This window comes from Tachysurus fulvidraco, chromosome 22 (genome assembly GCF_022655615.1).
Source record: "Tachysurus fulvidraco isolate hzauxx_2018 chromosome 22, HZAU_PFXX_2.0, whole genome shotgun sequence".
Lineage (NCBI taxonomy): Eukaryota > Metazoa > Chordata > Actinopteri > Siluriformes > Bagridae > Tachysurus > Tachysurus fulvidraco.
Window position 1 is genome coordinate 11,925,832 of NC_062539.1, and position 20,378 is coordinate 11,946,209.

At 42.2% G+C, this 20,378-nt stretch overlaps 19 non-coding genes across 19 annotated transcripts; all 19 read right to left on the reverse strand.

Moving 5' to 3' along the window:
- Positions 1-875: 875 nt before the first annotated feature.
- LOC125139981 lies at positions 876-994 on the reverse strand. The gene has a single exon (XR_007139169.1). It is a non-coding gene; the product is annotated as a 5S ribosomal RNA (ribosomal RNA).
- An 871-nt stretch (positions 995-1,865) lies between these two features.
- On the reverse strand, positions 1,866-1,984 carry LOC125139982. Its single transcript, XR_007139170.1, has one exon. It is a non-coding gene; the product is annotated as a 5S ribosomal RNA (ribosomal RNA).
- Positions 1,985-2,984: 1,000 nt separating this feature from the next.
- Positions 2,985-3,103, reverse strand: LOC125139983. The gene has a single exon (XR_007139171.1). It is a non-coding gene; the product is annotated as a 5S ribosomal RNA (ribosomal RNA).
- Positions 3,104-4,103: 1,000 nt separating this feature from the next.
- Positions 4,104-4,222, reverse strand: LOC125139984. Its single transcript, XR_007139172.1, has one exon. It is a non-coding gene; the product is annotated as a 5S ribosomal RNA (ribosomal RNA).
- Positions 4,223-5,093: 871 nt separating this feature from the next.
- Positions 5,094-5,212, reverse strand: LOC125139985. The gene has a single exon (XR_007139173.1). It is a non-coding gene; the product is annotated as a 5S ribosomal RNA (ribosomal RNA).
- A 1,000-nt stretch (positions 5,213-6,212) lies between these two features.
- LOC125139986 lies at positions 6,213-6,331 on the reverse strand. Its single transcript, XR_007139174.1, has one exon. It is a non-coding gene; the product is annotated as a 5S ribosomal RNA (ribosomal RNA).
- Positions 6,332-7,325: 994 nt separating this feature from the next.
- On the reverse strand, positions 7,326-7,444 carry LOC125139987. The gene has a single exon (XR_007139175.1). It is a non-coding gene; the product is annotated as a 5S ribosomal RNA (ribosomal RNA).
- An 875-nt stretch (positions 7,445-8,319) lies between these two features.
- LOC125139988 lies at positions 8,320-8,438 on the reverse strand. The gene has a single exon (XR_007139176.1). It is a non-coding gene; the product is annotated as a 5S ribosomal RNA (ribosomal RNA).
- Positions 8,439-9,432: 994 nt separating this feature from the next.
- LOC125139989 lies at positions 9,433-9,551 on the reverse strand. Its single transcript, XR_007139177.1, has one exon. It is a non-coding gene; the product is annotated as a 5S ribosomal RNA (ribosomal RNA).
- An 877-nt stretch (positions 9,552-10,428) lies between these two features.
- On the reverse strand, positions 10,429-10,547 carry LOC125139990. Its single transcript, XR_007139178.1, has one exon. It is a non-coding gene; the product is annotated as a 5S ribosomal RNA (ribosomal RNA).
- Positions 10,548-11,549: 1,002 nt separating this feature from the next.
- LOC125139991 lies at positions 11,550-11,668 on the reverse strand. Its single transcript, XR_007139179.1, has one exon. It is a non-coding gene; the product is annotated as a 5S ribosomal RNA (ribosomal RNA).
- Positions 11,669-12,547: 879 nt separating this feature from the next.
- LOC125139992 lies at positions 12,548-12,666 on the reverse strand. The gene has a single exon (XR_007139180.1). It is a non-coding gene; the product is annotated as a 5S ribosomal RNA (ribosomal RNA).
- An 857-nt stretch (positions 12,667-13,523) lies between these two features.
- LOC125139993 lies at positions 13,524-13,642 on the reverse strand. Its single transcript, XR_007139181.1, has one exon. It is a non-coding gene; the product is annotated as a 5S ribosomal RNA (ribosomal RNA).
- A 994-nt stretch (positions 13,643-14,636) lies between these two features.
- On the reverse strand, positions 14,637-14,755 carry LOC125139994. The gene has a single exon (XR_007139182.1). It is a non-coding gene; the product is annotated as a 5S ribosomal RNA (ribosomal RNA).
- Positions 14,756-15,628: 873 nt separating this feature from the next.
- LOC113637330 lies at positions 15,629-15,747 on the reverse strand. Its single transcript, XR_007139183.1, has one exon. It is a non-coding gene; the product is annotated as a 5S ribosomal RNA (ribosomal RNA).
- Positions 15,748-16,743: 996 nt separating this feature from the next.
- LOC125139995 lies at positions 16,744-16,862 on the reverse strand. The gene has a single exon (XR_007139184.1). It is a non-coding gene; the product is annotated as a 5S ribosomal RNA (ribosomal RNA).
- An 855-nt stretch (positions 16,863-17,717) lies between these two features.
- On the reverse strand, positions 17,718-17,836 carry LOC125139996. The gene has a single exon (XR_007139185.1). It is a non-coding gene; the product is annotated as a 5S ribosomal RNA (ribosomal RNA).
- Positions 17,837-18,834: 998 nt separating this feature from the next.
- LOC125139997 lies at positions 18,835-18,953 on the reverse strand. The gene has a single exon (XR_007139186.1). It is a non-coding gene; the product is annotated as a 5S ribosomal RNA (ribosomal RNA).
- An 847-nt stretch (positions 18,954-19,800) lies between these two features.
- On the reverse strand, positions 19,801-19,919 carry LOC125139998. Its single transcript, XR_007139187.1, has one exon. It is a non-coding gene; the product is annotated as a 5S ribosomal RNA (ribosomal RNA).
- Positions 19,920-20,378: the final 459 nt, after the last annotated feature.

Below are 20,378 nucleotides of genomic sequence, written 5' to 3' on the forward strand. Positions count from 1 at the left end.
CTCTTCTTGCTTCATCATAATGCCACATACACGCCTTACAAAACTCATACAACACATCAACTTGCTGCCACTCAAACAACCGTGACTGTGCACAGTCTATTTACAACTCATTACACACATACTTTTCTTACATCACTTATTAGCACCGTTAAAACAATTCACATCAACAATTCAAAAACCCATACAACTACAACGGCTACACGCCGGCTCTCTTCTTCAATCTTCAGGATTTCGACGCTTTACCGCCACCAACTGAACTGGAGTGTGGGGCCGCAAAGAGCCCGCGTCAGGAGTAAGTGAGCGCTCTCTCTCTCTCTCTCTCTCTCTCTCTCTCTCTCTCTCTCACTCACACACACACACACACACACACACACACACACACACACACACACACACACACACACACACACACACACACACACACTGCATTTACAACATATGCTGTACAAGTTTATCAAGACTGGCTTTACACAAGTTCTTGAAGCAGTCGTGGAATTGATTGGACGAATAAAGAAATAAATGGATTCAAATGATAAACAATTATAGTTAATGAGCCAGTAAGAGGGGAGTAAAATGAATAGAATACTTTTATTATCAAGAGAAGATTAAATAACTTTATGGCCAAAAAAGTTTGTTCAAAATAAAAAGTAATTCAAAAGAATAAATAAAGTTAAAAAGGAATGAATGAATGACGGAAGACAGAACGTGAAAAATACTTTGCAATTTGGGCATGAATTTGTGTTGACTGATTTGTTCTTGATTTTGTCATATGTGTCTCTCCACGTTGTCTCTGTGTAATAAAAATTGAATGAAAGATGAAGTGGGTTTTGCGTCGTAAAAGTCGCAGCGGCCGCTTTTGAAAGCGGAGGTGAAAAAGCTTACAGCACCTGGTATTCCCAGGCGGTCTCCCATCCAAGTACTAACCAGGCCCGACCCTGCTTAGCTTCCGAGATCGGACGAGATCGGGCGTTCTCAGGGTGGTATGGCCGTAAGCGAAAGAGTCCCTGCACTACAGTCCCTTTATACTGCATGCTGTTCGAAGGCGTCTCTTAAACAGCATACACTTGCTTATCGATGTGCTGCCTTTTTTAAACAGGCACCTTCTCTCTCACTCTTCTTGCTTCATCATAATGCCACATACACGCCTTACAAAACTCATACAACACATCAACTTGCTGCAACTCAAACAACCGTGACTGTGCACAGTCTATTTACAACTCATTACACACCGCCACCAACTGAACTGGAGTGTGGGGCCGCAAAGAGCCCGCGTCAGGAGTAAGTGAGCGCTCTCTCTCTCTCTCTCTCTCTCTCTCTCTCACTCACTCACACACACACACACACACACACACACACACACACACACACACACACACACACACACACACACACACACACACACACACACACACACTGCATTTACAACATATGCTGTACAAGTTTATCAAGACTGGCTTTACACAAGTTCTTGAAGCAGTCGTGGAATTGATTGGACGAATAAAGAAATAAATGGATTCAAATGATAAACAATTATAGTTAATGAGCCAGTAAGAGGGGAGTAAAATGAATAGAATACTTTTATTATCAAGAGAAGATTAAATAACTTTATGGCCAAAAAAGTTTGTTCAAAATAAAAAGTAATTCAAAAGAATAAATAAAGTTAAAAAGGAATGAATGAATGACGGAAGACAGAACGTGAAAAATACTTTGCAATTTGGGCATGAATTTGTGTTGACTGATTTGTTCTTGATTTTGTCATATGTGTCTCTCCACGTTGTCTCTGTGTAATAAAAATTGAATGAAAGATGAAGTGGGTTTTGCGTCGTAAAAGTCGCAGCGGCCGCTTTTGAAAGCGGAGGTGAAAAAGCTTACAGCACCTGGTATTCCCAGGCGGTCTCCCATCCAAGTACTAACCAGGCCCGACCCTGCTTAGCTTCCGAGATCGGACGAGATCGGGCGTTCTCAGGGTGGTATGGCCGTAAGCGAAAGAGTCCCTGCACTACAGTCCCTTTATACTGCATGCTGTTCGAAGGCGTCTCTTAAACAGCATACACTTGCTTATCGATGTGCTGCCTTTTTTAAACAGGCACCTTCTCTCTCACTCTTCTTGCTTCATCATAATGCCACATACACGCCTTACAAAACTCATACAACACATCAACTTGCTGCCACTCAAACAACCGTGACTGTGCACAGTCTATTTACAACTCATTACACACATACTTTTCTTACATCACTTATTAGCACCGTTAAAACAATTCACATCAACAATTCAAAAACCCATACAACTACAACGGCTACACGCCGGCTCTCTTCTTCAATCTTCAGGATTTCGACGCTTTACCGCCACCAACTGAACTGGAGTGTGGGGCCGCAAAGAGCCCGCGTCAGGAGTAAGTGAGCGCTCTCTCTCTCTCTCTCTCTCTCTCTCTCTCTCTCTCTCTCTCTCACTCACACACACACACACACACACACACACACACACACACACACACACACACACACACACACACACACACACACACACACACACTGCATTTACAACATATGCTGTACAAGTTTATCAAGACTGGCTTTACACAAGTTCTTGAAGCAGTCGTGGAATTGATTGGACGAATAAAGAAATAAATGGATTCAAATGATAAACAATTATAGTTAATGAGCCAGTAAGAGGGGAGTAAAATGAATAGAATACTTTTATTATCAAGAGAAGATTAAATAACTTTATGGCCAAAAAAGTTTGTTCAAAATAAAAAGTAATTCAAAAGAATAAATAAAGTTAAAAAGGAATGAATGAATGACGGAAGACAGAACGTGAAAAATACTTTGCAATTTGGGCATGAATTTGTGTTGACTGATTTGTTCTTGATTTTGTCATATGTGTCTCTCCACGTTGTCTCTGTGTAATAAAAATTGAATGAAAGATGAAGTGGGTTTTGCGTCGTAAAAGTCGCAGCGGCCGCTTTTGAAAGCGGAGGTGAAAAAGCTTACAGCACCTGGTATTCCCAGGCGGTCTCCCATCCAAGTACTAACCAGGCCCGACCCTGCTTAGCTTCCGAGATCGGACGAGATCGGGCGTTCTCAGGGTGGTATGGCCGTAAGCGAAAGAGTCCCTGCACTACAGTCCCTTTATACTGCATGCTGTTCGAAGGCGTCTCTTAAACAGCATACACTTGCTTATCGATGTGCTGCCTTTTTTAAACAGGCACCTTCTCTCTCACTCTTCTTGCTTCATCATAATGCCACATACACGCCTTACAAAACTCATACAACACATCAACTTGCTGCCACTCAAACAACCGTGACTGTGCACAGTCTATTTACAACTCATTACACACATACTTTTCTTACATCACTTATTAGCACCGTTAAAACAATTCACATCAACAATTCAAAAACCCATACAACTACAACGGCTACACGCCGGCTCTCTTCTTCAATCTTCAGGATTTCGACGCTTTACCGCCACCAACTGAACTGGAGTGTGGGGCCGCAAAGAGCCCGCGTCAGGAGTAAGTGAGCGCTCTCTCTCTCTCTCTCTCTCTCTCTCTCTCTCTCTCTCTCTCTCTCTCTCTCACACACACACACACACACACACACACACACACACACACACACACACACACACACACACACACACACACACACACACTGCATTTACAACATATGCTGTACAAGTTTATCAAGACTGGCTTTACACAAGTTCTTGAAGCAGTCGTGGAATTGATTGGACGAATAAAGAAATAAATGGATTCAAATGATAAACAATTATAGTTAATGAGCCAGTAAGAGGGGAGTAAAATGAATAGAATACTTTTATTATCAAGAGAAGATTAAATAACTTTATGGCCAAAAAAGTTTGTTCAAAATAAAAAGTAATTCAAAAGAATAAATAAAGTTAAAAAGGAATGAATGAATGACGGAAGACAGAACGTGAAAAATACTTTGCAATTTGGGCATGAATTTGTGTTGACTGATTTGTTCTTGATTTTGTCATATGTGTCTCTCCACGTTGTCTCTGTGTAATAAAAATTGAATGAAAGATGAAGTGGGTTTTGCGTCGTAAAAGTCGCAGCGGCCGCTTTTGAAAGCGGAGGTGAAAAAGCTTACAGCACCTGGTATTCCCAGGCGGTCTCCCATCCAAGTACTAACCAGGCCCGACCCTGCTTAGCTTCCGAGATCGGACGAGATCGGGCGTTCTCAGGGTGGTATGGCCGTAAGCGAAAGAGTCCCTGCACTACAGTCCCTTTATACTGCATGCTGTTCGAAGGCGTCTCTTAAACAGCATACACTTGCTTATCGATGTGCTGCCTTTTTTAAACAGGCACCTTCTCTCTCACTCTTCTTGCTTCATCATAATGCCACATACACGCCTTACAAAACTCATACAACACATCAACTTGCTGCCACTCAAACAACCGTGACTGTGCACAGTCTATTTACAACTCATTACACACCGCCACCAACTGAACTGGAGTGTGGGGCCGCAAAGAGCCCGCGTCAGGAGTAAGTGAGCGCTCTCTCTCTCTCTCTCTCTCTCTCTCTCTCTCACTCACTCACACACACACACACACACACACACACACACACACACACACACACACACACACACACACACACACACACACACACACACACACACTGCATTTACAACATATGCTGTACAAGTTTATCAAGACTGGCTTTACACAAGTTCTTGAAGCAGTCGTGGAATTGATTGGACGAATAAAGAAATAAATGGATTCAAATGATAAACAATTATAGTTAATGAGCCAGTAAGAGGGGAGTAAAATGAATAGAATACTTTTATTATCAAGAGAAGATTAAATAACTTTATGGCCAAAAAAGTTTGTTCAAAATAAAAAGTAATTCAAAAGAATAAATAAAGTTAAAAAGGAATGAATGAATGACGGAAGACAGAACGTGAAAAATACTTTGCAATTTGGGCATGAATTTGTGTTGACTGATTTGTTCTTGATTTTGTCATATGTGTCTCTCCACGTTGTCTCTGTGTAATAAAAATTGAATGAAAGATGAAGTGGGTTTTGCGTCGTAAAAGTCGCAGCGGCCGCTTTTGAAAGCGGAGGTGAAAAAGCTTACAGCACCTGGTATTCCCAGGCGGTCTCCCATCCAAGTACTAACCAGGCCCGACCCTGCTTAGCTTCCGAGATCGGACGAGATCGGGCGTTCTCAGGGTGGTATGGCCGTAAGCGAAAGAGTCCCTGCACTACAGTCCCTTTATACTGCATGCTGTTCGAAGGCGTCTCTTAAACAGCATACACTTGCTTATCGATGTGCTGCCTTTTTTAAACAGGCACCTTCTCTCTCACTCTTCTTGCTTCATCATAATGCCACATACACGCCTTACAAAACTCATACAACACATCAACTTGCTGCCACTCAAACAACCGTGACTGTGCACAGTCTATTTACAACTCATTACACACATACTTTTCTTACATCACTTATTAGCACCGTTAAAACAATTCACATCAACAATTCAAAAACCCATACAACTACAACGGCTACACGCCGGCTCTCTTCTTCAATCTTCAGGATTTCGACGCTTTACCGCCACCAACTGAACTGGAGTGTGGGGCCGCAAAGAGCCCGCGTCAGGAGTAAGTGAGCGCTCTCTCTCTCTCTCTCTCTCTCTCTCTCTCTCTCTCTCTCTCTCTCACTCACACACACACACACACACACACACACACACACACACACACACACACACACACACACACACACACACACACACACACACTGCATTTACAACATATGCTGTACAAGTTTATCAAGACTGGCTTTACACAAGTTCTTGAAGCAGTCGTGGAATTGATTGGACGAATAAAGAAATAAATGGATTCAAATGATAAACAATTATAGTTAATGAGCCAGTAAGAGGGGAGTAAAATGAATAGAATACTTTTATTATCAAGAGAAGATTAAATAACTTTATGGCCAAAAAAGTTTGTTCAAAATAAAAAGTAATTCAAAAGAATAAATAAAGTTAAAAAGGAATGAATGAATGACGGAAGACAGAACGTGAAAAATACTTTGCAATTTGGGCATGAATTTGTGTTGACTGATTTGTTCTTGATTTTGTCATATGTGTCTCTCCACGTTGTCTCTGTGTAATAAAAATTGAATGAAAGATGAAGTGGGTTTTGCGTCGTAAAAGTCGCAGCGGCCGCTTTTGAAAGCGGAGGTGAAAAAGCTTACAGCACCTGGTATTCCCAGGCGGTCTCCCATCCAAGTACTAACCAGGCCCGACCCTGCTTAGCTTCCGAGATCGGACGAGATCGGGCGTTCTCAGGGTGGTATGGCCGTAAGCGAAAGAGTCCCTGCACTACAGTCCCTTTATACTGCATGCTGTTCGAAGGCGTCTCTTAAACAGCATACACTTGCTTATCGATGTGCTGCCTTTTTTAAACAGGCACCTTCTCTCTCACTCTTCTTGCTTCATCATAATGCCACATACACGCCTTACAAAACTCATACAACACATCAACTTGCTGCCACTCAAACAACCGTGACTGTGCACAGTCTATTTACAACTCATTACACACATACTTTTCTTACATCACTTATTAGCACCGTTAAAACAATTCACATCAACAATTCAAAAACCCATACAACTACAACGGCTACACGCCGGCTCTCTTCTTCAATCTTCAGGATTTCGACGCTTTACCGCCACCAACTGAACTGGAGTGTGGGGCCGCAAAGAGCCCGCGTCAGGAGTAAGTGAGCGCTCTCTCTCTCTCTCTCTCTCTCTCTCTCTCTCTCTCTCTCTCTCTCTCTCACACACACACACACACACACACACACACACACACACACACACACACACACACACACACACACACACACACACTGCATTTACAACATATGCTGTACAAGTTTATCAAGACTGGCTTTACACAAGTTCTTGAAGCAGTCGTGGAATTGATTGGACGAATAAAGAAATAAATGGATTCAAATGATAAACAATTATAGTTAATGAGCCAGTAAGAGGGGAGTAAAATGAATAGAATACTTTTATTATCAAGAGAAGATTAAATAACTTTATGGCCAAAAAAGTTTGTTCAAAATAAAAAGTAATTCAAAAGAATAAATAAAGTTAAAAAGGAATGAATGAATGACGGAAGACAGAACGTGAAAAATACTTTGCAATTTGGGCATGAATTTGTGTTGACTGATTTGTTCTTGATTTTGTCATATGTGTCTCTCCACGTTGTCTCTGTGTAATAAAAATTGAATGAAAGATGAAGTGGGTTTTGCGTCGTAAAAGTCGCAGCGGCCGCTTTTGAAAGCGGAGGTGAAAAAGCTTACAGCACCTGGTATTCCCAGGCGGTCTCCCATCCAAGTACTAACCAGGCCCGACCCTGCTTAGCTTCCGAGATCGGACGAGATCGGGCGTTCTCAGGGTGGTATGGCCGTAAGCGAAAGAGTCCCTGCACTACAGTCCCTTTATACTGCATGCTGTTCGAAGGCGTCTCTTAAACAGCATACACTTGCTTATCGATGTGCTGCCTTTTTTAAACAGGCACCTTCTCTCTCACTCTTCTTGCTTCATCATAATGCCACATACACGCCTTACAAAACTCATACAACACATCAACTTGCTGCCACTCAAACAACCGTGACTGTGCACAGTCTATTTACAACTCATTACACACCGCCACCAACTGAACTGGAGTGTGGGGCCGCAAAGAGCCCGCGTCAGGAGTAAGTGAGCGCTCTCTCTCTCTCTCTCTCTCTCTCTCACTCACTCACACACACACACACACACACACACACACACACACACACACACACACACACACACACACACACACACACACACACACACACACACACACACACACTGCATTTACAACATATGCTGTACAAGTTTATCAAGACTGGCTTTACACAAGTTCTTGAAGCAGTCGTGGAATTGATTGGACGAATAAAGAAATAAATGGATTCAAATGATAAACAATTATAGTTAATGAGCCAGTAAGAGGGGAGTAAAATGAATAGAATACTTTTATTATCAAGAGAAGATTAAATAACTTTATGGCCAAAAAAGTTTGTTCAAAATAAAAAGTAATTCAAAAGAATAAATAAAGTTAAAAAGGAATGAATGAATGACGGAAGACAGAACGTGAAAAATACTTTGCAATTTGGGCATGAATTTGTGTTGACTGATTTGTTCTTGATTTTGTCATATGTGTCTCTCCACGTTGTCTCTGTGTAATAAAAATTGAATGAAAGATGAAGTGGGTTTTGCGTCGTAAAAGTCGCAGCGGCCGCTTTTGAAAGCGGAGGTGAAAAAGCTTACAGCACCTGGTATTCCCAGGCGGTCTCCCATCCAAGTACTAACCAGGCCCGACCCTGCTTAGCTTCCGAGATCGGACGAGATCGGGCGTTCTCAGGGTGGTATGGCCGTAAGCGAAAGAGTCCCTGCACTACAGTCCCTTTATACTGCATGCTGTTCGAAGGCGTCTCTTAAACAGCATACACTTGCTTATCGATGTGCTGCCTTTTTTAAACAGGCACCTTCTCTCTCACTCTTCTTGCTTCATCATAATGCCACATACACGCCTTACAAAACTCATACAACACATCAACTTGCTGCCACTCAAACAACCGTGACTGTGCACAGTCTATTTACAACTCATTACACACATACTTTTCTTACATCACTTATTAGCACCGTTAAAACAATTCACATCAACAATTCAAAAACCCATACAACTACAACGGCTACACGCCGGCTCTCTTCTTCAATCTTCAGGATTTCGACGCTTTACCGCCACCAACTGAACTGGAGTGTGGGGCCGCAAAGAGCCCGCGTCAGGAGTAAGTGAGCGCTCTCTCTCTCTCTCTCTCTCTCTCTCTCTCTCTCTCTCTCTCTCACTCACACACACACACACACACACACACACACACACACACACACACACACACACACACACACACACACACACACACACTGCATTTACAACATATGCTGTACAAGTTTATCAAGACTGGCTTTACACAAGTTCTTGAAGCAGTCGTGGAATTGATTGGACGAATAAAGAAATAAATGGATTCAAATGATAAACAATTATAGTTAATGAGCCAGTAAGAGGGGAGTAAAATGAATAGAATACTTTTATTATCAAGAGAAGATTAAATAACTTTATGGCCAAAAAAGTTTGTTCAAAATAAAAAGTAATTCAAAAGAATAAATAAAGTTAAAAAGGAATGAATGAATGACGGAAGACAGAACGTGAAAAATACTTTGCAATTTGGGCATGAATTTGTGTTGACTGATTTGTTCTTGATTTTGTCATATGTGTCTCTCCACGTTGTCTCTGTGTAATAAAAATTGAATGAAAGATGAAGTGGGTTTTGCGTCGTAAAAGTCGCAGCGGCCGCTTTTGAAAGCGGAGGTGAAAAAGCTTACAGCACCTGGTATTCCCAGGCGGTCTCCCATCCAAGTACTAACCAGGCCCGACCCTGCTTAGCTTCCGAGATCGGACGAGATCGGGCGTTCTCAGGGTGGTATGGCCGTAAGCGAAAGAGTCCCTGCACTACAGTCCCTTTATACTGCATGCTGTTCGAAGGCGTCTCTTAAACAGCATACACTTGCTTATCGATGTGCTGCCTTTTTTAAACAGGCACCTTCTCTCTCACTCTTCTTGCTTCATCATAATGCCACATACACGCCTTACAAAACTCATACAACACATCAACTTGCTGCAACTCAAACAACCGTGACTGTGCACAGTCTATTTACAACTCATTACACACCGCCACCAACTGAACTGGAGTGTGGGGCCGCAAAGAGCCCGCGTCAGGAGTAAGTGAGCGCTCTCTCTCTCTCTCTCTCTCTCTCTCTCACTCACTCACTCACACACACACACACACACACACACACACACACACACACACACACACACACACACACACACACACACACACACACACACACACACACACACTGCATTTACAACATATGCTGTACAAGTTTATCAAGACTGGCTTTACACAAGTTCTTGAAGCAGTCGTGGAATTGATTGGACGAATAAAGAAATAAATGGATTCAAATGATAAACAATTATAGTTAATGAGCCAGTAAGAGGGGAGTAAAATGAATAGAATACTTTTATTATCAAGAGAAGATTAAATAACTTTATGGCCAAAAAAGTTTGTTCAAAATAAAAAGTAATTCAAAAGAATAAATAAAGTTAAAAAGGAATGAATGAATGACGGAAGACAGAACGTGAAAAATACTTTGCAATTTGGGCATGAATTTGTGTTGACTGATTTGTTCTTGATTTTGTCATATGTGTCTCTCCACGTTGTCTCTGTGTAATAAAAATTGAATGAAAGATGAAGTGGGTTTTGCGTCGTAAAAGTCGCAGCGGCCGCTTTTGAAAGCGGAGGTGAAAAAGCTTACAGCACCTGGTATTCCCAGGCGGTCTCCCATCCAAGTACTAACCAGGCCCGACCCTGCTTAGCTTCCGAGATCGGACGAGATCGGGCGTTCTCAGGGTGGTATGGCCGTAAGCGAAAGAGTCCCTGCACTACAGTCCCTTTATACTGCATGCTGTTCGAAGGCGTCTCTTAAACAGCATACACTTGCTTATCGATGTGCTGCCTTTTTTAAACAGGCACCTTCTCTCTCACTCTTCTTGCTTCATCATAATGCCACATACACGCCTTACAAAACTCATACAACACATCAACTTGCTGCCACTCAAACAACCGTGACTGTGCACAGTCTATTTACAACTCATTACACACATACTTTTCTTACATCACTTATTAGCACCGTTAAAACAATTCACATCAACAATTCAAAAACCCATACAACTACAACGGCTACACGCCGGCTCTCTTCTTCAATCTTCAGGATTTCGACGCTTTACCGCCACCAACTGAACTGGAGTGTGGGGCCGCAAAGAGCCCGCGTCAGGAGTAAGTGAGCGCTCTCTCTCTCTCTCTCTCTCTCTCTCTCTCTCTCTCTCTCTCTCTCTCTCTCACACACACACACACACACACACACACACACACACACACACACACACACACACACACACACACACACACACACACACACTGCATTTACAACATATGCTGTACAAGTTTATCAAGACTGGCTTTACACAAGTTCTTGAAGCAGTCGTGGAATTGATTGGACGAATAAAGAAATAAATGGATTCAAATGATAAACAATTATAGTTAATGAGCCAGTAAGAGGGGAGTAAAATGAATAGAATACTTTTATTATCAAGAGAAGATTAAATAACTTTATGGCCAAAAAAGTTTGTTCAAAATAAAAAGTAATTCAAAAGAATAAATAAAGTTAAAAAGGAATGAATGAATGACGGAAGACAGAACGTGAAAAATACTTTGCAATTTGGGCATGAATTTGTGTTGACTGATTTGTTCTTGATTTTGTCATATGTGTCTCTCCACGTTGTCTCTGTGTAATAAAAATTGAATGAAAGATGAAGTGGGTTTTGCGTCGTAAAAGTCGCAGCGGCCGCTTTTGAAAGCGGAGGTGAAAAAGCTTACAGCACCTGGTATTCCCAGGCGGTCTCCCATCCAAGTACTAACCAGGCCCGACCCTGCTTAGCTTCCGAGATCGGACGAGATCGGGCGTTCTCAGGGTGGTATGGCCGTAAGCGAAAGAGTCCCTGCACTACAGTCCCTTTATACTGCATGCTGTTCGAAGGCGTCTCTTAAACAGCATACACTTGCTTATCGATGTGCTGCCTTTTTTAAACAGGCACCTTCTCTCTCACTCTTCTTGCTTCATCATAATGCCACATACACGCCTTACAAAACTCATACAACACATCAACTTGCTGCCACTCAAACAACCGTGACTGTGCACAGTCTATTTACAACTCATTACACACCGCCACCAACTGAACTGGAGTGTGGGGCCGCAAAGAGCCCGCGTCAGGAGTAAGTGAGCGCTCTCTCTCTCTCTCTCTCTCTCTCTCTCTCTCACTCACTCACACACACACACACACACACACACACACACACACACACACACACACACACACACACACACACACACACACACACACACACACACACACACACTGCATTTACAACATATGCTGTACAAGTTTATCAAGACTGGCTTTACACAAGTTCTTGAAGCAGTCGTGGAATTGATTGGACGAATAAAGAAATAAATGGATTCAAATGATAAACAATTATAGTTAATGAGCCAGTAAGAGGGGAGTAAAATGAATAGAATACTTTTATTATCAAGAGAAGATTAAATAACTTTATGGCCAAAAAAGTTTGTTCAAAATAAAAAGTAATTCAAAAGAATAAATAAAGTTAAAAAGGAATGAATGAATGACGGAAGACAGAACGTGAAAAATACTTTGCAATTTGGGCATGAATTTGTGTTGACTGATTTGTTCTTGATTTTGTCATATGTGTCTCTCCACGTTGTCTCTGTGTAATAAAAATTGAATGAAAGATGAAGTGGGTTTTGCGTCGTAAAAGTCGCAGCGGCCGCTTTTGAAAGCGGAGGTGAAAAAGCTTACAGCACCTGGTATTCCCAGGCGGTCTCCCATCCAAGTACTAACCAGGCCCGACCCTGCTTAGCTTCCGAGATCGGACGAGATCGGGCGTTCTCAGGGTGGTATGGCCGTAAGCGAAAGAGTCCCTGCACTACAGTCCCTTTATACTGCATGCTGTTCGAAGGCGTCTCTTAAACAGCATACACTTGCTTATCGATGTGCTGCCTTTTTTAAACAGGCACCTTCTCTCTCACTCTTCTTGCTTCATCATAATGCCACATACACGCCTTACAAAACTCATACAACACATCAACTTGCTGCCACTCAAACAACCGTGACTGTGCACAGTCTATTTACAACTCATTACACACCGCCACCAACTGAACTGGAGTGTGGGGCCGCAAAGAGCCCGCGTCAGGAGTAAGTGAGCGCTCTCTCTCTCTCTCTCTCTCTCTCACTCACTCACACACACACACACACACACACACACACACACACACACACACACACACACACACACACACACACACACACACACACACTGCATTTACAACATATGCTGTACAAGTTTATCAAGACTGGCTTTACACAAGTTCTTGAAGCAGTCGTGGAATTGATTGGACGAATAAAGAAATAAATGGATTCAAATGATAAACAATTATAGTTAATGAGCCAGTAAGAGGGGAGTAAAATGAATAGAATACTTTTATTATCAAGAGAAGATTAAATAACTTTATGGCCAAAAAAGTTTGTTCAAAATAAAAAGTAATTCAAAAGAATAAATAAAGTTAAAAAGGAATGAATGAATGACGGAAGACAGAACGTGAAAAATACTTTGCAATTTGGGCATGAATTTGTGTTGACTGATTTGTTCTTGATTTTGTCATATGTGTCTCTCCACGTTGTCTCTGTGTAATAAAAATTGAATGAAAGATGAAGTGGGTTTTGCGTCGTAAAAGTCGCAGCGGCCGCTTTTGAAAGCGGAGGTGAAAAAGCTTACAGCACCTGGTATTCCCAGGCGGTCTCCCATCCAAGTACTAACCAGGCCCGACCCTGCTTAGCTTCCGAGATCGGACGAGATCGGGCGTTCTCAGGGTGGTATGGCCGTAAGCGAAAGAGTCCCTGCACTACAGTCCCTTTATACTGCATGCTGTTCGAAGGCGTCTCTTAAACAGCATACACTTGCTTATCGATGTGCTGCCTTTTTTAAACAGGCACCTTCTCTCTCACTCTTCTTGCTTCATCATAATGCCACATACACGCCTTACAAAACTCATACAACACATCAACTTGCTGCCACTCAAACAACCGTGACTGTGCACAGTCTATTTACAACTCATTACACACATACTTTTCTTACATCACTTATTAGCACCGTTAAAACAATTCACATCAACAATTCAAAAACCCATACAACTACAACGGCTACACGCCGGCTCTCTTCTTCAATCTTCAGGATTTCGACGCTTTACCGCCACCAACTGAACTGGAGTGTGGGGCCGCAAAGAGCCCGCGTCAGGAGTAAGTGAGCGCTCTCTCTCTCTCTCTCTCTCTCTCTCTCTCTCTCTCTCTCTCTCTCTCACTCACACACACACACACACACACACACACACACACACACACACACACACACACACACACACACACACACACACTGCATTTACAACATATGCTGTACAAGTTTATCAAGACTGGCTTTACACAAGTTCTTGAAGCAGTCGTGGAATTGATTGGACGAATAAAGAAATAAATGGATTCAAATGATAAACAATTATAGTTAATGAGCCAGTAAGAGGGGAGTAAAATGAATAGAATACTTTTATTATCAAGAGAAGATTAAATAACTTTATGGCCAAAAAAGTTTGTTCAAAATAAAAAGTAATTCAAAAGAATAAATAAAGTTAAAAAGGAATGAATGAATGACGGAAGACAGAACGTGAAAAATACTTTGCAATTTGGGCATGAATTTGTGTTGACTGATTTGTTCTTGATTTTGTCATATGTGTCTCTCCACGTTGTCTCTGTGTAATAAAAATTGAATGAAAGATGAAGTGGGTTTTGCGTCGTAAAAGTCGCAGCGGCCGCTTTTGAAAGCGGAGGTGAAAAAGCTTACAGCACCTGGTATTCCCAGGCGGTCTCCCATCCAAGTACTAACCAGGCCCGACCCTGCTTAGCTTCCGAGATCGGACGAGATCGGGCGTTCTCAGGGTGGTATGGCCGTAAGCGAAAGAGTCCCTGCACTACAGTCCCTTTATACTGCATGCTGTTCGAAGGCGTCTCTTAAACAGCATACACTTGCTTATCGATGTGCTGCCTTTTTTAAACAGGCACCTTCTCTCTCACTCTTCTTGCTTCATCATAATGCCACATACACGCCTTACAAAACTCATACAACACATCAACTTGCTGCAACTCAAACAACCGTGACTGTGCACAGTCTATTTACAACTCATTACACACCGCCACCAACTGAACTGGAGTGTGGGGCCGCAAAGAGCCCGCGTCAGGAGTAAGTGAGCGCTCTCTCTCTCTCTCTCTCTCTCTCTCTCTCTCACTCACTCACACACACACACACACACACACACACACACACACACACACACACACACACACACACACACACACACACACACACACACACACACACTGCATTTACAACATATGCTGTACAAGTTTATCAAGACTGGCTTTACACAAGTTCTTGAAGCAGTCGTGGAATTGATTGGACGAATAAAGAAATAAATGGATTCAAATGATAAACAATTATAGTTAATGAGCCAGTAAGAGGGGAGTAAAATGAATAGAATACTTTTATTATCAAGAGAAGATTAAATAACTTTATGGCCAAAAAAGTTTGTTCAAAATAAAAAGTAATTCAAAAGAATAAATAAAGTTAAAAAGGAATGAATGAATGACGGAAGACAGAACGTGAAAAATACTTTGCAATTTGGGCATGAATTTGTGTTGACTGATTTGTTCTTGATTTTGTCATATGTGTCTCTCCACGTTGTCTCTGTGTAATAAAAATTGAATGAAAGATGAAGTGGGTTTTGCGTCGTAAAAGTCGCAGCGGCCGCTTTTGAAAGCGGAGGTGAAAAAGCTTACAGCACCTGGTATTCCCAGGCGGTCTCCCATCCAAGTACTAACCAGGCCCGACCCTGCTTAGCTTCCGAGATCGGACGAGATCGGGCGTTCTCAGGGTGGTATGGCCGTAAGCGAAAGAGTCCCTGCACTACAGTCCCTTTATACTGCATGCTGTTCGAAGGCGTCTCTTAAACAGCATACACTTGCTTATCGATGTGCTGCCTTTTTTAAACAGGCACCTTCTCTCTCACTCTTCTTGCTTCATCATAATGCCACATACACGCCTTACAAAACTCATACAACACATCAACTTGCTGCCACTCAAACAACCGTGACTGTGCACAGTCTATTTACAACTCATTACACACATACTTTTCTTACATCACTTATTAGCACCGTTAAAACAATTCACATCAACAATTCAAAAACCCATACAACTACAACGGCTACACGCCGGCTCTCTTCTTCAATCTTCAGGATTTCGACGCTTTACCGCCACCAACTGAACTGGAGTGTGGGGCCGCAAAGAGCCCGCGTCAGGAGTAAGTGAGCGCTCTCTCTCTCTCTCTCTCTCTCTCTCTCTCTCTCTCTCTCTCTCACTCACACACACACACACACACACACACACACACACACACACACACACACACACACACACACACACACACACACACACACTGCATTTACAACATATGCTGTACAAGTTTATCAAGACTGGCTTTACACAAGTTCTTGAAGCAGTCGTGGAATTGATTGGACGAATAAAGAAATAAATGGATTCAAATGATAAACAATTATAGTTAATGAGCCAGTAAGAGGGGAGTAAAATGAATAGAATACTTTTATTATCAAGAGAAGATTAAATAACTTTATGGCCAAAAAAGTTTGTTCAAAATAAAAAGTAATTCAAAAGAATAAATAAAGTTAAAAAGGAATGAATGAATGACGGAAGACAGAACGTGAAAAATACTTTGCAATTTGGGCATGAATTTGTGTTGACTGATTTGTTCTTGATTTTGTCATATGTGTCTCTCCACGTTGTCTCTGTGTAATAAAAATTGAATGAAAGATGAAGTGGGTTTTGCGTCGTAAAAGTCGCAGCGGCCGCTTTTGAAAGCGGAGGTGAAAAAGCTTACAGCACCTGGTATTCCCAGGCGGTCTCCCATCCAAGTACTAACCAGGCCCGACCCTGCTTAGCTTCCGAGATCGGACGAGATCGGGCGTTCTCAGGGTGGTATGGCCGTAAGCGAAAGAGTCCCTGCACTACAGTCCCTTTATACTGCATGCTGTTCGAAGGCGTCTCTTAAACAGCATACACTTGCTTATCGATGTGCTGCCTTTTTTAAACAGGCACCTTCTCTCTCACTCTTCTTGCTTCATCATAATGCCACATACACGCCTTACAAAACTCATACAACACATCAACTTGCTGCCACTCAAACAACCGTGACTGTGCACAGTCTATTTACAACTCATTACACACCGCCACCAACTGAACTGGAGTGTGGGGCCGCAAAGAGCCCGCGTCAGGAGTAAGTGAGCGCTCTCTCTCTCTCTCTCTCTCTCTCTCTCTCTCACTCACTCACACACACACACACACACACACACACACACACACACACACACACACACACACACACACACACACACACTGCATTTACAACATATGCTGTACAAGTTTATCAAGACTGGCTTTACACAAGTTCTTGAAGCAGTCGTGGAATTGATTGGACGAATAAAGAAATAAATGGATTCAAATGATAAACAATTATAGTTAATGAGCCAGTAAGAGGGGAGTAAAATGAATAGAATACTTTTATTATCAAGAGAAGATTAAATAACTTTATGGCCAAAAAAGTTTGTTCAAAATAAAAAGTAATTCAAAAGAATAAATAAAGTTAAAAAGGAATGAATGAATGACGGAAGACAGAACGTGAAAAATACTTTGCAATTTGGGCATGAATTTGTGTTGACTGATTTGTTCTTGATTTTGTCATATGTGTCTCTCCACGTTGTCTCTGTGTAATAAAAATTGAATGAAAGATGAAGTGGGTTTTGCGTCGTAAAAGTCGCAGCGGCCGCTTTTGAAAGCGGAGGTGAAAAAGCTTACAGCACCTGGTATTCCCAGGCGGTCTCCCATCCAAGTACTAACCAGGCCCGACCCTGCTTAGCTTCCGAGATCGGACGAGATCGGGCGTTCTCAGGGTGGTATGGCCGTAAGCGAAAGAGTCCCTGCACTACAGTCCCTTTATACTGCATGCTGTTCGAAGGCGTCTCTTAAACAGCATACACTTGCTTATCGATGTGCTGCCTTTTTTAAACAGGCACCTTCTCTCTCACTCTTCTTGCTTCATCATAATGCCACATACACGCCTTACAAAACTCATACAACACATCAACTTGCTGCCACTCAAACAACCGTGACTGTGCACAGTCTATTTACAACTCATTACACACATACTTTTCTTACATCACTTATTAGCACCGTTAAAACAATTCACATCAACAATTCAAAAACCCATACAACTACAACGGCTACACGCCGGCTCTCTTCTTCAATCTTCAGGATTTCGACGCTTTACCGCCACCAACTGAACTGGAGTGTGGGGCCGCAAAGAGCCCGCGTCAGGAGTAAGTGAGCGCTCTCTCTCTCTCTCTCTCTCTCTCTCTCTCTCTCTCTCTCTCTCTCTCTCACACACACACACACACACACACACACACACACACACACACACACACACACACACACACACACACACACACACACACTGCATTTACAACATATGCTGTACAAGTTTATCAAGACTGGCTTTACACAAGTTCTTGAAGCAGTCGTGGAATTGATTGGACGAATAAAGAAATAAATGGATTCAAATGATAAACAATTATAGTTAATGAGCCAGTAAGAGGGGAGTAAAATGAATAGAATACTTTTATTATCAAGAGAAGATTAAATAACTTTATGGCCAAAAAAGTTTGTTCAAAATAAAAAGTAATTCAAAAGAATAAATAAAGTTAAAAAGGAATGAATGAATGACGGAAGACAGAACGTGAAAAATACTTTGCAATTTGGGCATGAATTTGTGTTGACTGATTTGTTCTTGATTTTGTCATATGTGTCTCTCCACGTTGTCTCTGTGTAATAAAAATTGAATGAAAGATGAAGTGGGTTTTGCGTCGTAAAAGTCGCAGCGGCCGCTTTTGAAAGCGGAGGTGAAAAAGCTTACAGCACCTGGTATTCCCAGGCGGTCTCCCATCCAAGTACTAACCAGGCCCGACCCTGCTTAGCTTCCGAGATCGGACGAGATCGGGCGTTCTCAGGGTGGTATGGCCGTAAGCGAAAGAGTCCCTGCACTACAGTCCCTTTATACTGCATGCTGTTCGAAGGCGTCTCTTAAACAGCATACACTTGCTTATCGATGTGCTGCCTTTTTTAAACAGGCACCTTCTCTCTCACTCTTCTTGCTTCATCATAATGCCACATACACGCCTTACAAAACTCATACAACACATCAACTTGCTGCCACTCAAACAACCGTGACTGTGCACAGTCTATTTACAACTCATTACACACCGCCACCAACTGAACTGGAGTGTGGGGCCGCAAAGAGCCCGCGTCAGGAGTAAGTGAGCGCTCTCTCTCTCTCTCTCTCTCTCTCTCTCTCTCTCTCTCTCTCACTCACTCACACACACACACACACACACACACACACACACACACACACACACACACACTGCATTTACAACATATGCTGTACAAGTTTATCAAGACTGGCTTTACACAAGTTCTTGAAGCAGTCGTGGAATTGATTGGACGAATAAAGAAATAAATGGATTCAAATGATAAACAATTATAGTTAATGAGCCAGTAAGAGGGGAGTAAAATGAATAGAATACTTTTATTATCAAGAGAAGATTAAATAACTTTATGGCCAAAAAAGTTTGTTCAAAATAAAAAGTAATTCAAAAGAATAAATAAAGTTAAAAAGGAATGAATGAATGACGGAAGACAGAACGTGAAAAATACTTTGCAATTTGGGCATGAATTTGTGTTGACTGATTTGTTCTTGATTTTGTCATATGTGTCTCTCCACGTTGTCTCTGTGTAATAAAAATTGAATGAAAGATGAAGTGGGTTTTGCGTCGTAAAAGTCGCAGCGGCCGCTTTTGAAAGCGGAGGTGAAAAAGCTTACAGCACCTGGTATTCCCAGGCGGTCTCCCATCCAAGTACTAACCAGGCCCGACCCTGCTTAGCTTCCGAGATCGGACGAGATCGGGCGTTCTCAGGGTGGTATGGCCGTAAGCGAAAGAGTCCCTGCACTACAGTCCCTTTATACTGCATGCTGTTCGAAGGCGTCTCTTAAACAGCATACACTTGCTTATCGATGTGCTGCCTTTTTTAAACAGGCACCTTCTCTCTCACTCTTCTTGCTTCATCATAATGCCACATACACGCCTTACAAAACTCATACAACACATCAACTTGCTGCAACTCAAACAACCGTGACTGTGCACAGTCTATTTACAACTCATTACACACCGCCACCAACTGAACTGGAGTGTGGGGCCGCAAAGAGCCCGCGTCAGGAGTAAGTGAGCGCTCTCTCTCTCTCTCTCTCTCTCTCTCACTCACTCACACACACACACACACACACACACACACACACACACACACACACACACACACACACACACACACACACACTGCATTTACAACATATGCTGTACAAGTTTATCAAGACTGGCTTTACACAAGTTCTTGAA